This window comes from Acomys russatus, chromosome 8, assembly GCF_903995435.1.
Source record: "Acomys russatus chromosome 8, mAcoRus1.1, whole genome shotgun sequence".
NCBI classification, from domain to species: Eukaryota; Metazoa; Chordata; class Mammalia; order Rodentia; family Muridae; genus Acomys; species Acomys russatus.
Genome location: NC_067144.1, coordinates 57,261,323 through 57,273,595, shown reverse-complemented (window position 1 = coordinate 57,273,595; position 12,273 = coordinate 57,261,323). Strand labels below are relative to the sequence as shown.

General features: G+C 36.2%; 1 long non-coding RNA gene across 2 annotated transcripts in view; it reads right to left on the bottom strand.

Moving 5' to 3' along the window:
* LOC127192819 (uncharacterized) overlaps window positions 1-11,898 on the bottom strand; it is a 97,473-nt gene extending 85,575 nt beyond the window's left edge. For both annotated transcript variants that reach the window (XR_007831075.1, XR_007831074.1), the window contains exons 1-2: window positions 11,599-11,898; window positions 10,643-10,773 (exon numbers count right to left, since the gene is read on the bottom strand). This is a non-coding gene — a long non-coding RNA (uncharacterized LOC127192819). The remainder of the gene's footprint in view (window positions 1-10,642; window positions 10,774-11,598) is intronic.
* Window positions 11,899-12,273: the final 375 nt, after the last annotated feature.

Genomic DNA, 12,273 nt, shown 5'->3' with positions numbered 1-12,273 from the left:
CTTCAGGCATTGTTTTAAAAACACACTTAATAACTAAGAAAAAATTACATAGAGAAAAAGCGTCACTAAAGTTGGCCTTCTCTTCCTATTAGGGACACATATTTAATTAGGCAGAAGCACATCAGTGGAATTCAGAGTGTCCCTTGCATGTCTGGATTGTGACCAGGGCATCTAAGAATTCATTTGAAAAGGAACGTGCTGCCAGCTGGTGTCAGAAATAGAACCATTATCAGGCATTGTATAGCTGTCAAAAATAATAACAAGGTTTAAGTCTCTTTGACCTTGGCCAAAATTGAGCTGGTTATTTAAAGACAAAAATACCAGAACATGACTTTGTTGCATAAGGATTGTATATAATGTCTTCACAAGGTAACTGTGAAGGGGAACGCAAAAGCAAATTGCTTACAATGTACTATTAATTAACTTCCGACAGACATGAGCAATGTGTTGATTAGTAAACAAAAATCAAATCAGTTTTCTTAAAAAGGTATTTCAGAAAATACCAGTTCCTCTATGATTTCATAGGAGAGTTTCCAATATTTACCGCAATTTAATTCATTATGAAAGAGAAACAAGAAACAGAAGAAGAACAAAAACAGAGCAGCGCTATAGTTGACGAAAATGTTGTGCACGCTGTAGTACAGCTTCTACCAGCTTTAGATACTAGTTATTTCACTGTCGGGCATAGGAAGTTGTCCTCCTGTCCTCCGTCCAGTGATAACCTGTACTTCCTGAGGGGATTATGTATCATATAGTAACTACATTTTTGATATATGACTTTAATATTTTTTATTTTATGGAAGTAGTTGCTTATTGGCAATTTTGTGTAACAACCAGATGATAACCCCATAGTGTTCATCAAAATGGCCAAAGTAATAAATAAATATATAAATTGGCTCTTGGAGAAAGCATTCAGTTGAGGGTACCAGGTTAACTTATTAGGTGAATTAGTTAAAGATAACTATATAACACAACATTATTTTTTTCTGCAAACAATAATTTAAAAAGTTTTAATTAATGATGTTAAAACTTTCGAAGTAGAGTAAATCATGTTCAATTTGCACAGTCACATGATATGATTAATGGTCAAAAAAGTGTACAAATTAGTAAGCAAAGTTTCTCTAAACCTATTCCCATAACTTTTAAGTAAGTATTTATCTTTATGATCAAAATACTGGGTTTGGGGAATGGAGACGAAGCTCAGTGGTTAAGCAGTAGTGTTTCTGTGGAGGACCTAGTTCCTACCACCACATAAGGTCACTCACAACCACCTGTAACTCTAGACTCAGGGATGCAATGCTTTTTGACCTTTGTGAGCACATACATGTGTACGTACAAATACAAAACATAATATTGAGGCTTACATTTTGCTCATATAATACATGCAATGATGAGGTCATGCATATTAAGGCTTATTCTAAATTATGTCATGTCAAAAACAGATTAAGTATTTGCCCTACAACAGAAAAAATTAAAAACTCTTAAGTTTAAAACAATAAATTGATCAAGTTAAATGAATATTTTTACTAACACAACTATATTTATATACACATAATAAATAATAACATTATTTCAAGAATACTTATGGGGGACAGGGAGAGGGCTCAGTGGTAAGACCATTGGCTATCTTCCAGAGGACCTGGGTTCAATTCCCAGCAGCCACATTGTGGCTCACAACTGTCAGTACCATCAGCTCTGGACTATCTGACATCTCCTGCTAGTCTCCAAGAGCACCACACACATGGTACAAAGGCATGCAGGCAGACAGAACACTCATACAACACAAGTAATAATAATAATAATTTCTTGAAAATATTTTCTACAATAACCAGAATACACTGTTTTGTATTCACTTTTCATTGTACAAAGATGCACAGATTATAGTTAGCAAAAGATAAAACAAGCAAGCTTTATAAAGCACTCCTGAATAATAAAATAATTGCAGGGAAAAAATATCCTTAGTCTAAGATTTGTACTACAGAATTATAGCGATAAAATAGCATGACATTAGTACAAAAAAAAAAAAAAAAAGACAAAATGAAGACTTTAAAGTAAGTCCACACATCTATGGACACATATTTTTTGATAACAAAGTCAAAAATATAAACTGGGGAAAAAAGACAAAACTTTCAACAAATGGTGCCAATCAAATTGGTTAGCTGTATGTAGAAAAATCCAAACACACACACACACACACACACACACACACACACACACCCCTCATTGAACATGGAGAAGATGAACTGGTGCCTATCTAGAGCCTTCAGCACTAAATACTAGTGTTCATGGCACACTACCTGCAGAGTGTGCTGGTGCAATAATGGCACTAAGCTTGTGAGAGTAAACAACCAATATCTGATTTAAGCTAAGACCTACTCCATGAGATGAAACCTTACCATACTGCTTGTGTGGCCAAGAATCTGAGAATAGATAGGTCAGGGCCTTAGCTAAAAATCAAGTTCTGTTGCCTGCTAAAGGAATGTAGCAACAAAACAACTCCAAATGACATCCTGCTATAACCATTCTTGCAGTAAGTGGGAACAAATCCAGAGATTCACAGACTGACAATGTACAGGGAATTAGAGACCTGGAGTCATAAATGTGATGTCTCCACCAAATCTCTCCCCTCAGGGTTCAGGGAACTCTGTAAAAGAGGAGGCAGAAAGAGTGCAAGGGCCAGAGGGAATATTCTATACCAAGAAAACAAGGCCTGCTAAAGTCATCAGTACTGAAGCATCATGTATAAACTTACAGAGATTGTAGCGGTCTGGGCAGTGTTTGCACAGATCTGTACAGGAGATGCATTCCTAGAGCAGAGAGGAGAAATGGATACTAGGCTCAGTCTCTAACCTGAAATCCCAACCTATAACCTGAAATCTATTTGCAGTTGATAAGCACTTAAACATGAAAAAATAATTTTCTCCAAATGAGTCTCACCAGGGTAACAAATCACTCTTAAGTATTGGCCCCATGTCTAGCAATAGATGGACAACATAAAATGAATTCAATGACATCTTTAGAGGATAAAGAGCCTTATGCAGGTGAAGGAACGGAATTCTAGAGTGAGAATCTGAGGGAAATGTCCATTGTGCAGTTACCAGAGTTAAAAGCATGAACACAAAAGCCATTTCCACTATTATGCAGTCATAATTTCTCCTGCATAAAATAAAAAGCTGGGTGACCATGGTTCTTTAAGGACTCAACAGTGTGAGGGCTGGAAAAAAAAATTTTTTGACCAAAGATCAAGCTCTTTTGAGTTATGACAGCCAGTCATCATTACATAAACAATGCATAAGCAGCTGTTGTTGGCAAATCATATTAATGCAGTTTCTTGAGAAATACTTCCCTATTATACTATTCCAGAGTTCTCATTATTTTAAGTCACTGATGTGCAAAGGAGCCACACATTAAAAATGAAACCCCAGCATGTAGATATTATCATAGTTTATTTCCTCACAGAAAATTGCATGCGACAAAAGTTAATTTGTCACTGACAACTGCTTAACTTGGAAGAAATGCAAAATACACTTCAGAAAACCTCCTGTATCAATGACCAATATCTCCCAGTACTTTCTAACTGGTGGCTCATTCACATATGATTGGAACTATTAATAGAGACAGGGAGAAGAAGGAAAAGGAGGAGGGGAGAGATGGCAGAGTGGAGGAGTGGTGATGTGGGAGATAGTTCAGAGAGTTGTGTAGTTAAGGTTTCTTCAGTCTGTCTAGATCTGTGATCACTAAATATGAAGTATAATAAGCAATACAAAGAAGCTAGCAACACAAAATGAAATCCCTACACAGCAATGCTTAATAGAACTACAACTCAGAGAAAAGTAATTAAATACTTTGGGTTTCCCATTATACAATGAGGTACTGTACTCCTCCTAGTCATTTGCAGGATGGACATGAAATATTAAAAGGCTCTGTAGGGAGTCTGACTCATGGCTTCTGTAACTAGAACCCATAGTACTTTCAAGGTCAGGAGTCATTCACTTGAAAGAATGTTGTAGATAGGACAGATAAAGGAATCCATCACCACACCTCTGCAGTTATTTCTGGGATCAAATTTTTAAAATTCTGTTCAAATTTCTCTGAGAAAAATACAACTACTTTTGTAATGTGGGTGAATTGATCTTGAACATTATGTAGACCTGCATGTGATAAAGGTCCTAAAAAATCCCAGCCTCGCTGGGTATGGTAGCGCATGCCTTTAATCCCAGCATTTGGGAGATAGAGGCAGATGGATCTCTGTAAGTTCAAGGCCAGCCTGGTCTTCAGAAGGAGTCCCGGACAGCCAAGATAATACAGAGAAACCCTGTCTCAAAAAATCAAAACCAAAACCAAACCAAACCAAAGCAAAGAATCCCAGCCTCTTGTCTCCTTCTGTTAAGCCATAGTTTCATTTTCCCAGGGATTCCTAAAGAAAAACAGACTATTTTCATTGCATGGAAAAATCTGTTTCATGTCCAGGATGCTTAGTAAGGGACAAGTTTTAATCGAATTCTGTAATATTAATAACAGTACCTTAGTGCTACAGGACATGTTGGCAACTTCATGTAAAATGGGCAGGTGAAGAAAAATGTTCATACTTTTAGAGAAATGGGATAATGCGTGCTGTATTTGAATATGCATACCACTGAAAAGGCTCAATGTATTAGAGTTTTGATGATCTTTACTGGGTTGACGCTAGTAGAAAACCATAAAGTCATTAGGACATGTGCCTAAGTGGCTGGTGAGTTCTTGCCTCTTTCTCTTATCCTCATAGAATTCTGGCCATACAGTATAAATATTTTTCCATCCTATAGACTCTGGACTACATGTGATGCCCCAATTCATTAATTAATCAAAAGCCAACTAATTAATCTATTGTAGGTAGAGACCTTCAAAACCATGAGCAGATTATCGTTTTTCTTCTAATATGATGGCTTCAGGTAATTTGCTACAGTGAGAGAAGGCTAATACCATATTCACTGTTTGTAAAATGATCCACATGATTTACCTGTCTCTCCCTCCACCTCATATTGTCTGTCTCTCCTCCCTGCGTTGTGAGTACATTGTGTACATGATGGCCAGATATTGATACCCAGTGCCTTCCTCAACGGTTTGCCTTATGTTTGGAGACAAGGTTTCTCACCGCACCTGGAGCCCACATTCAGGCAAGGTTGGTAGCCTAAGAGCCCTAGAGATCCTCTTGTGGCATCTCCCCAGCACTGGGATTACAATGTGAGCTACCATGTCAGGGTCCTTAAGAGCCTGCTGGAGATCTACAGGCAGTCCTCATTCTTACACAGGAAGCAGTCTACTGACTGAGCTATCTTCCAAGCCCTAGAAGTCCATATATTAACTGAGTCATTTACATTACTCTTGGTGTTTTCCTTAACAGTAGGCAAAGGAAATATAAGATCTCTCTCTCCATTTTATGAACATATATAGACACACACTTTCCAGCAGTATCTAGGAAGCTTTCACTGCTTTTATGCACTATATTATAAAATCGTGTATGGGCACCCATTACACTTAAATGGCGATAGTTTCTGGTGCTCATCAGCACCAGCTCCCTTCATCTACTGTCATGTGCTAAACAGCTTAAAAATCCATTAAAAATATGGTGACTTTTAAGCCTATTATAATTTAGTTCATTCCTGCAGAATTTAGTTAGAGGAGAGCAGATGTTCATTCATGCATCTGGAAATGACTTTTAATTGTGCTTCTCTCAAGTGAGAGAGGGGAAGCTCTACCTGCTTGGATTGCAATGCTTGGATTTCTAACCAAGAGGACACTTTCGCTCTATACATCATTTCACCTACGGTCACTTTACATACCTACACTTTTTACATGTGTTAGTTGTTCAACTTTGATTTTAAGTAGGTTTTAAAGGTAAGTTATAACAAAATTTACCAATTTTTTTCATATCTAAGATTAAAAAAACAAACTTTCTGGGCTAGTAGTCAATTTTAAAAACTATTATACTCATATGGAAAGATTTGCACGTAGAAAATTAAAACCAATTCTAGATATGAGGTAATATAAGAGCTTACAGTTCATTGAAAATCTATCTCTTCACTTAATCAGCCCGGGGTTTGACTCAGTCATATCAAACTACTGATTACTAAAATCGATTACTGACTTCTGGTAACAAATACAGTTTTCTAATTAAGCATGTTGGCACAAAACTATGTCAATATAAAAATGTTATCATTCTACAAATATTATGACCTGATTATAACTGTCTCATCTGTCAAAATTACCAATCATTCTTTGTTTCTAAACCATCAGGATTCACTTCCTGACAAGATGTTTTAGAAATAGTCAAATCACACATCAATAAGGGTTTTCAATGCACCAACCTCTCTGAATGTCAGGTTCCCTGAATAGATGAGCTAAAATCGTACATTGATTAAAAAGAACTCTCTGCGGTGAATATTTATGAATGAACTGCAGGAATGAAAAGAAGCATGGTTAAGGTAGAAAACCATAGAATGTGCCAAGGAATATGCACATAATGTTCAGAGTTACAGTATGAGCAGAAAACTCACACTTCCCTGCGAAAACGATAATCCACAAGGAATGTAACTAAGGTATTTTAGCATTGGAGGTGCCTTGAGTTCATGAGCACCTGGCCCCAATATGCAATACTACAAAACAAAACAAGCAAACAAAAATCTTCTCAAAGAGCAATTTACCATATGTCAAGTAGAGTAGAATAAAGCCACTTTTAACCTTAAATTTAACACAGTATATATTTATAAATTCTCTTTTGAAGAAAATACAGATTATTAATTCACAAGTAAAGAAGCATGTTCTATAATTGTTAGCAATGTGATCTTCTGTGCCCAGGTGTATATATTTCAGGAAGATGCTCAGGTGAAGGCAAAATGAAAAAGCTTATTATCATTCCTAAGGTAGTGTTTGCTTGATTATTATTCTGGTATGTCCAATGGACTGAGCCAACCTACCTCAGTCTTTGCTGTTGACTATGCATTTGCCACGAAACCCCAAGCATGGAGGCTAGAGTACCAGCATGAGTGTGGTCAGCAGTGACATGGCTTTTGAGACGTAATTTTGTGGGGTCTGAAGCAAGACCAGAATTTCAAGAGACAGATGACTTGAGATGCTTAGAGCTAGAGCAGCAGGCCCCACTGGCTGGACCAGCATCTCCCTTTGCTAGCCATGAACCAAAATCAAGTTCATACTCCTCAAACTTATTTAGATGTTCGCATAAGACCATCACTTCTATCAAAATCTCTTCACTAGTGAACTTGGCAGTAAAGGTTAAGAAAAATCTAAAAATATTTCAGGTGCCCCTTGGCCCCTTACAGACATTGACTTCTTGTCATCAAGAGAAAAGGAACGTGGAACAACTGGTTGGCCTCAAGGTGTTTTGGAAGACAGGGGTTGTGTAATGGTTCAGTAGTGGTAGAATAGTGATGGGTTCTGCAAACAATTTCACTTGAAGCTAATCACTGCACTCCAGAGTCTCCATGAATTAATCTCTTTAAAAATTAGTAATAATCACATGTTATGATTCACGCCACAAACATGCCAAGGACCATAATGCATGCAAAGCAATTCAGCAAATTAGACTATCTAAAGAATCAGACTTGGTGGACTTTCCACCACTAAGTCCCAGTAAAAAGGTCAATTTAAAAAGTGTATACTAGTATGAGACAGAAACTAACTCAGGGCAAGGCAAGATGTCTCACAAGACAGTTCAAGAACAGATGTGTCAGGGCCTCGGTGGCATACAGACTGACAACACATCTGAACAGACAAACAAGAATAACTTTGAAAAGTTCTTAAAGTTTTGTGTTTGTTTTTTGTTTTTAGAAAAAAATGTTTGGCCTTAAAGAAACAAAACAAAAACAAACAAACAAAAAACAAAACAAAACTAACTTAGGCTGAGGTGTTATCTTGATTTTCACTATGAAAATTATAGCGCTGTACACAGTTCATTTTTGTTTCACTCTATAATATATGAGGTTACTTATAAAAATGAATTCAACACTATGCTTTAAAAAAAAAATCAAATAGCACTAGTTATTTAATGATAATTTAAGAACTAAATCCGTAAGAGAAAATGTAACAACTGCACATCAACCCTTCTTTTACTTGAAAATGACTTATAATCAGGGAATATAATTCTGTGTTCTTAATATTAGATTCAATGAAAACATTTAAAAATGGCTATCACATTTATAATCATATTATGGCTACTTGAAAATACAGTAGGTATTCATATACTGAAGGAAGAAAAATGTTGCAGTTACACTTATGGAGAAATCTGAAAACCCAGCTCAGGCTACAACAAGCTTATTAGTGTCTTAAGATTTACTTTATGAACAACTGACAAAATAGTGCCATTAAAATTTTTGAATAAAATGGATGACCTTTAACTTTAGCACACTCTTTCTTCAGTGTGAGGAGGGTTGATGTCTTGACATGCGTTTCTTATCTACTTTCACTACGCCAATCCCAAATCCTCTTGCCTGAAACTAATCTTTTATGACTGAGGTCACTGAGGTGGGGCCAAAACTCAATAATGCCATTCAATCTACTGTAGCAATGCGCTTATCTCATTACTGGAATGCAGACCATTTAGACCAATGCACTTCAAGGCAACGATGAAATGTTCACCTAAAATGCCCTGTTATTCATATCTCTCACACACTAAAATTATAGATAAAAATGGTCCACACATGCATTCCAATAAAAATAAAGTTAGCACTTAATTACTTAATGTCTCTTTTAATTGGGGAAAAAGAATTTTACGTACCTCTTGTAAGATCTAAAAAAAACTTCCTTTCATACTAAAATGGGTAAATAGCAATCTTTTAAATGAACAGTTACAAGTGGGTTTTATTTCTCTGAAGTTTCTACATCGTGAAAATTGAATTGGACTTAGACTGTTCAAAAGAATGAACAAATAATGAAGTATTTATGAGCTATTAGTCTCAAAAAATATAAATGTAAAATATACAGAAATATTTTCCTTTTCAAACTGATTGTATCTCTAGAAACTTTAAAAATGTTAATAATGATAGTTGGTGATTGTTCCTGAAAGCCTACACAATAGCTGTACTCAGCTAACAGCTCACTGGCACAGCAAATGAAAGTAAATGTTTAACTACTGCACTGAGGTATATAATTTAAAATACTCGCAATGCTTACTTATTTCTACCACAAAGAAAATATTTGCTAATAGTCAAGTACGTGATTATTCATCTTCTGAACTTATATCCTAATGTATCTATCTCTGAGCCCTAAGACTTCTAACTCTGAATCCACTTATGTTGCTATGGTTTCTATTTAACAGTAACAAGACAAATCTTTACAACTGTCAGTCAAAATATTTCTCAGCAAATTTTAGAGAAACAGTCTACCATTTTCAGATACCTAGTAAAATTATGATAATAAAAATAGAACAAGAGTTGATATTAGGAAAACAAAAAATAAAAGCATTTTTAGAGCTAACTGGACAATGTGATGTTCTTTGTATTTGGTTAATGGAAGCAAGTTTAATGATCCATTTTAACAAAAATGTGACATATTTCTTATTAAAGAATTTCTTATTAAATCAATTTCTTATTAAAGAAGAGTGTTACATCAAATAGCATTTTGGCCATGAACTTTTGGACAAAGAGGACTGATCCAGATACATTACTAGAAACTTCTAATTTCCATGAATTTTAGTGTTGACTGATGCCCATTTCATACATTCCAGCCTTTTACTCAGTCTATACCAATTTGTAAATAATGCCATCAAGCACAATGCAAAACTACAAACAAAATTGTCTCTCTATATGTACACACATATAAATTAATCCAAAAGTAATCATAACACCTTTAACATTTTTTTACATTTCAGCTTCTTGGACAATGCAAATGAACAATGTATTTCAATGTGTCAAGAGAAAGGAAATTGGTATGTTTGTGATAAGCATACCGATTAAGATAGTTATGATTCATATTTCTACTAACTGACATAACAAACAGAAAATACAAATTTAACTAAGATCAAACTTAAGCATTAGATGGATTACTGTAACACAGGGAGCGAGACGATAGGTGAGGGGGATGGTGATAACAAGGATTTCCTTAAGACAGTAAAGACACAGAGATTCCATTCCCTTAACTTTAAAGTGCTTTTCAGACTAAGTGCTTTTAGTGTCTTAAGATATTGCTTAAGATCATTAATAAAATCTAGAATTGTTGCCACCAGATAAAGAGACTATTTCATTGCAACTTGTGAATGTAATTCAAAAAGCCTTATCCTACGAAATTACATAACGGCTCCCATGACAGAATTCAGGTGCAGAAACATCAAAATGAAAAAAACTGTTCTGAAAAGTGTATGCGTCTGCGTCTTTGAGCTTCTCACCTTCTTCAGGAAAACTCACCCTTTATCTTACAGGAAAGCAATTAAACGTAATTGTTTCATCACTCAGACATGTTTGCATACCAAATATTTCCACGAAAATCTTTGTTAAAAGCATCAAGGTATCATATAATCTTTTAAAATTAGGTAACAAATATTAACAACAACAAATACCAAACACAAGACAGTTTTACACAAAGACCGCACATAAGTCAATAATTTTAAACTTAATTTTAGGCACCAAACTTCCAGTAAACTATTACTTACTGTTAACAGCGCGTTACTTACAGAGATGGACAGTCTTATGAATTCGTATGTTGTTTGTCCCGACGGGTTTTGTAAAATCTCTTCATAGTTTATACTGCTCAGTGAGACGGGAACACCCCTACTCTGGTGTGCTGAAGGAAAAAAAAAAGTCCTTACATCTTCTTTTTCAGATTGTTCTTACTCTATCGTGGCTTAGGTGGCAACAGGCAAACACTTCACAGTGACAATATGAGAAAAAAAACTGAAGACTTATTTCATATTTACTGTATAAAGTCATTTTTTGACATGCCTATACAACTGGTTGTGGCGGCTTTCAAACATGATTTCTAAAAAAAAAAAAAAAAAAAAAAAAAATCGCTCCAGGTTCTTTGAGAGAAAGCTCGCCTCTGGGAAGTTGATTTTGGCACTTAGCCAAAATCATGTGCAAAGGGGCCTCATTAGGGATTCATGGCAGCCTGCAGCACTCTCAAAAAATGTGACCCAACAGGCTAAATCAGCCACTAAAATTAAAAAGTAAGAGACAAAGACAACTTACTTACTATTCCTTGCAAAACAGCATTAAACTTTTTGCTTTTCTTTTAGGTAATCAGACCCATGGTAGTCTAATGCAGTGTCTCCTGCCCTCTATGTTCATACACTTTATCTTTAAAACTTGTCAATTTCCCTCCAAAAAAAAAAAAGAAAACATTTTATTTTTCTGTGTCAGCTTGCAAAGATTTCTCTCTGTAATCAAACCATATCTACTGCGACCGGTTCAACAACAGAAAACCAAAACGTCGAAAGACCTACTAGACACTCCTGATAGAAGTTTTAAATCAACTAACAAAATAAGTGAAACAATCTTCAGTACATTTCATCTTCCACAGGAGCAAGCACGCACCACTTGTATGGGCCAATTTTACTATCAAAGTTTGCCCCCCCCCCCCCCCCAAGTAGATCTGACCCCGGAGCCTTACCTAGTTGTCTTCTGGCTTTTCTGTAGATCAAAAAGTTTCCTGCCTAAGCACACAGATTTTCTTTCACACACCATAGAGGCCCTTTTATGAATCCCACACTGTAACAGGCTGCTTTCCACACCAGTTGAGAGCCTAGTGTGTCAGCTCTTCAGATAAAAATGCATGGCTAACACACAGTTAGTGGGAGAGGTTGTCTCCGGGACAATTTATCTTATAACGAAAGAAGCAGAAACACAGCTATTTTTTCTCTTTCTTTCTTTCTTTCTTTCTTTCTTTCTTTCTTTCTTTCTTTCTTTCTTTCTCTCTCTCTCTCTCTCTCTTTTTCTTTCTTTTTTTAATAGCAAAGAGGGTGCGGTCAGATGTTAGGATTTTGCCTGAGAAAAGGACCCTACAGAGCTCTAGGACCCACTAAATACTAGCAGAGCAGGCTGGGAAAGGAGCCAACGGAAGGACTTTGTTTGACCCAGCTGCCAATCTCCCCCGAAGCCGTGCGCCAGACTAAACACTCACACTATTTTAACTCAAATCAGGCTACAGCAGCTGTTTGCTTTCCGGCTCTGAGCTCAGCACCCACACATGCCTGTGTAGTTCACCCGCAAGCTTTGCGAGCTGCCTTGCTGAAATCTGTTCCGGGGTGGGATTTATCAGTGGAAAGAAAAATTTTAACCCTGTGCC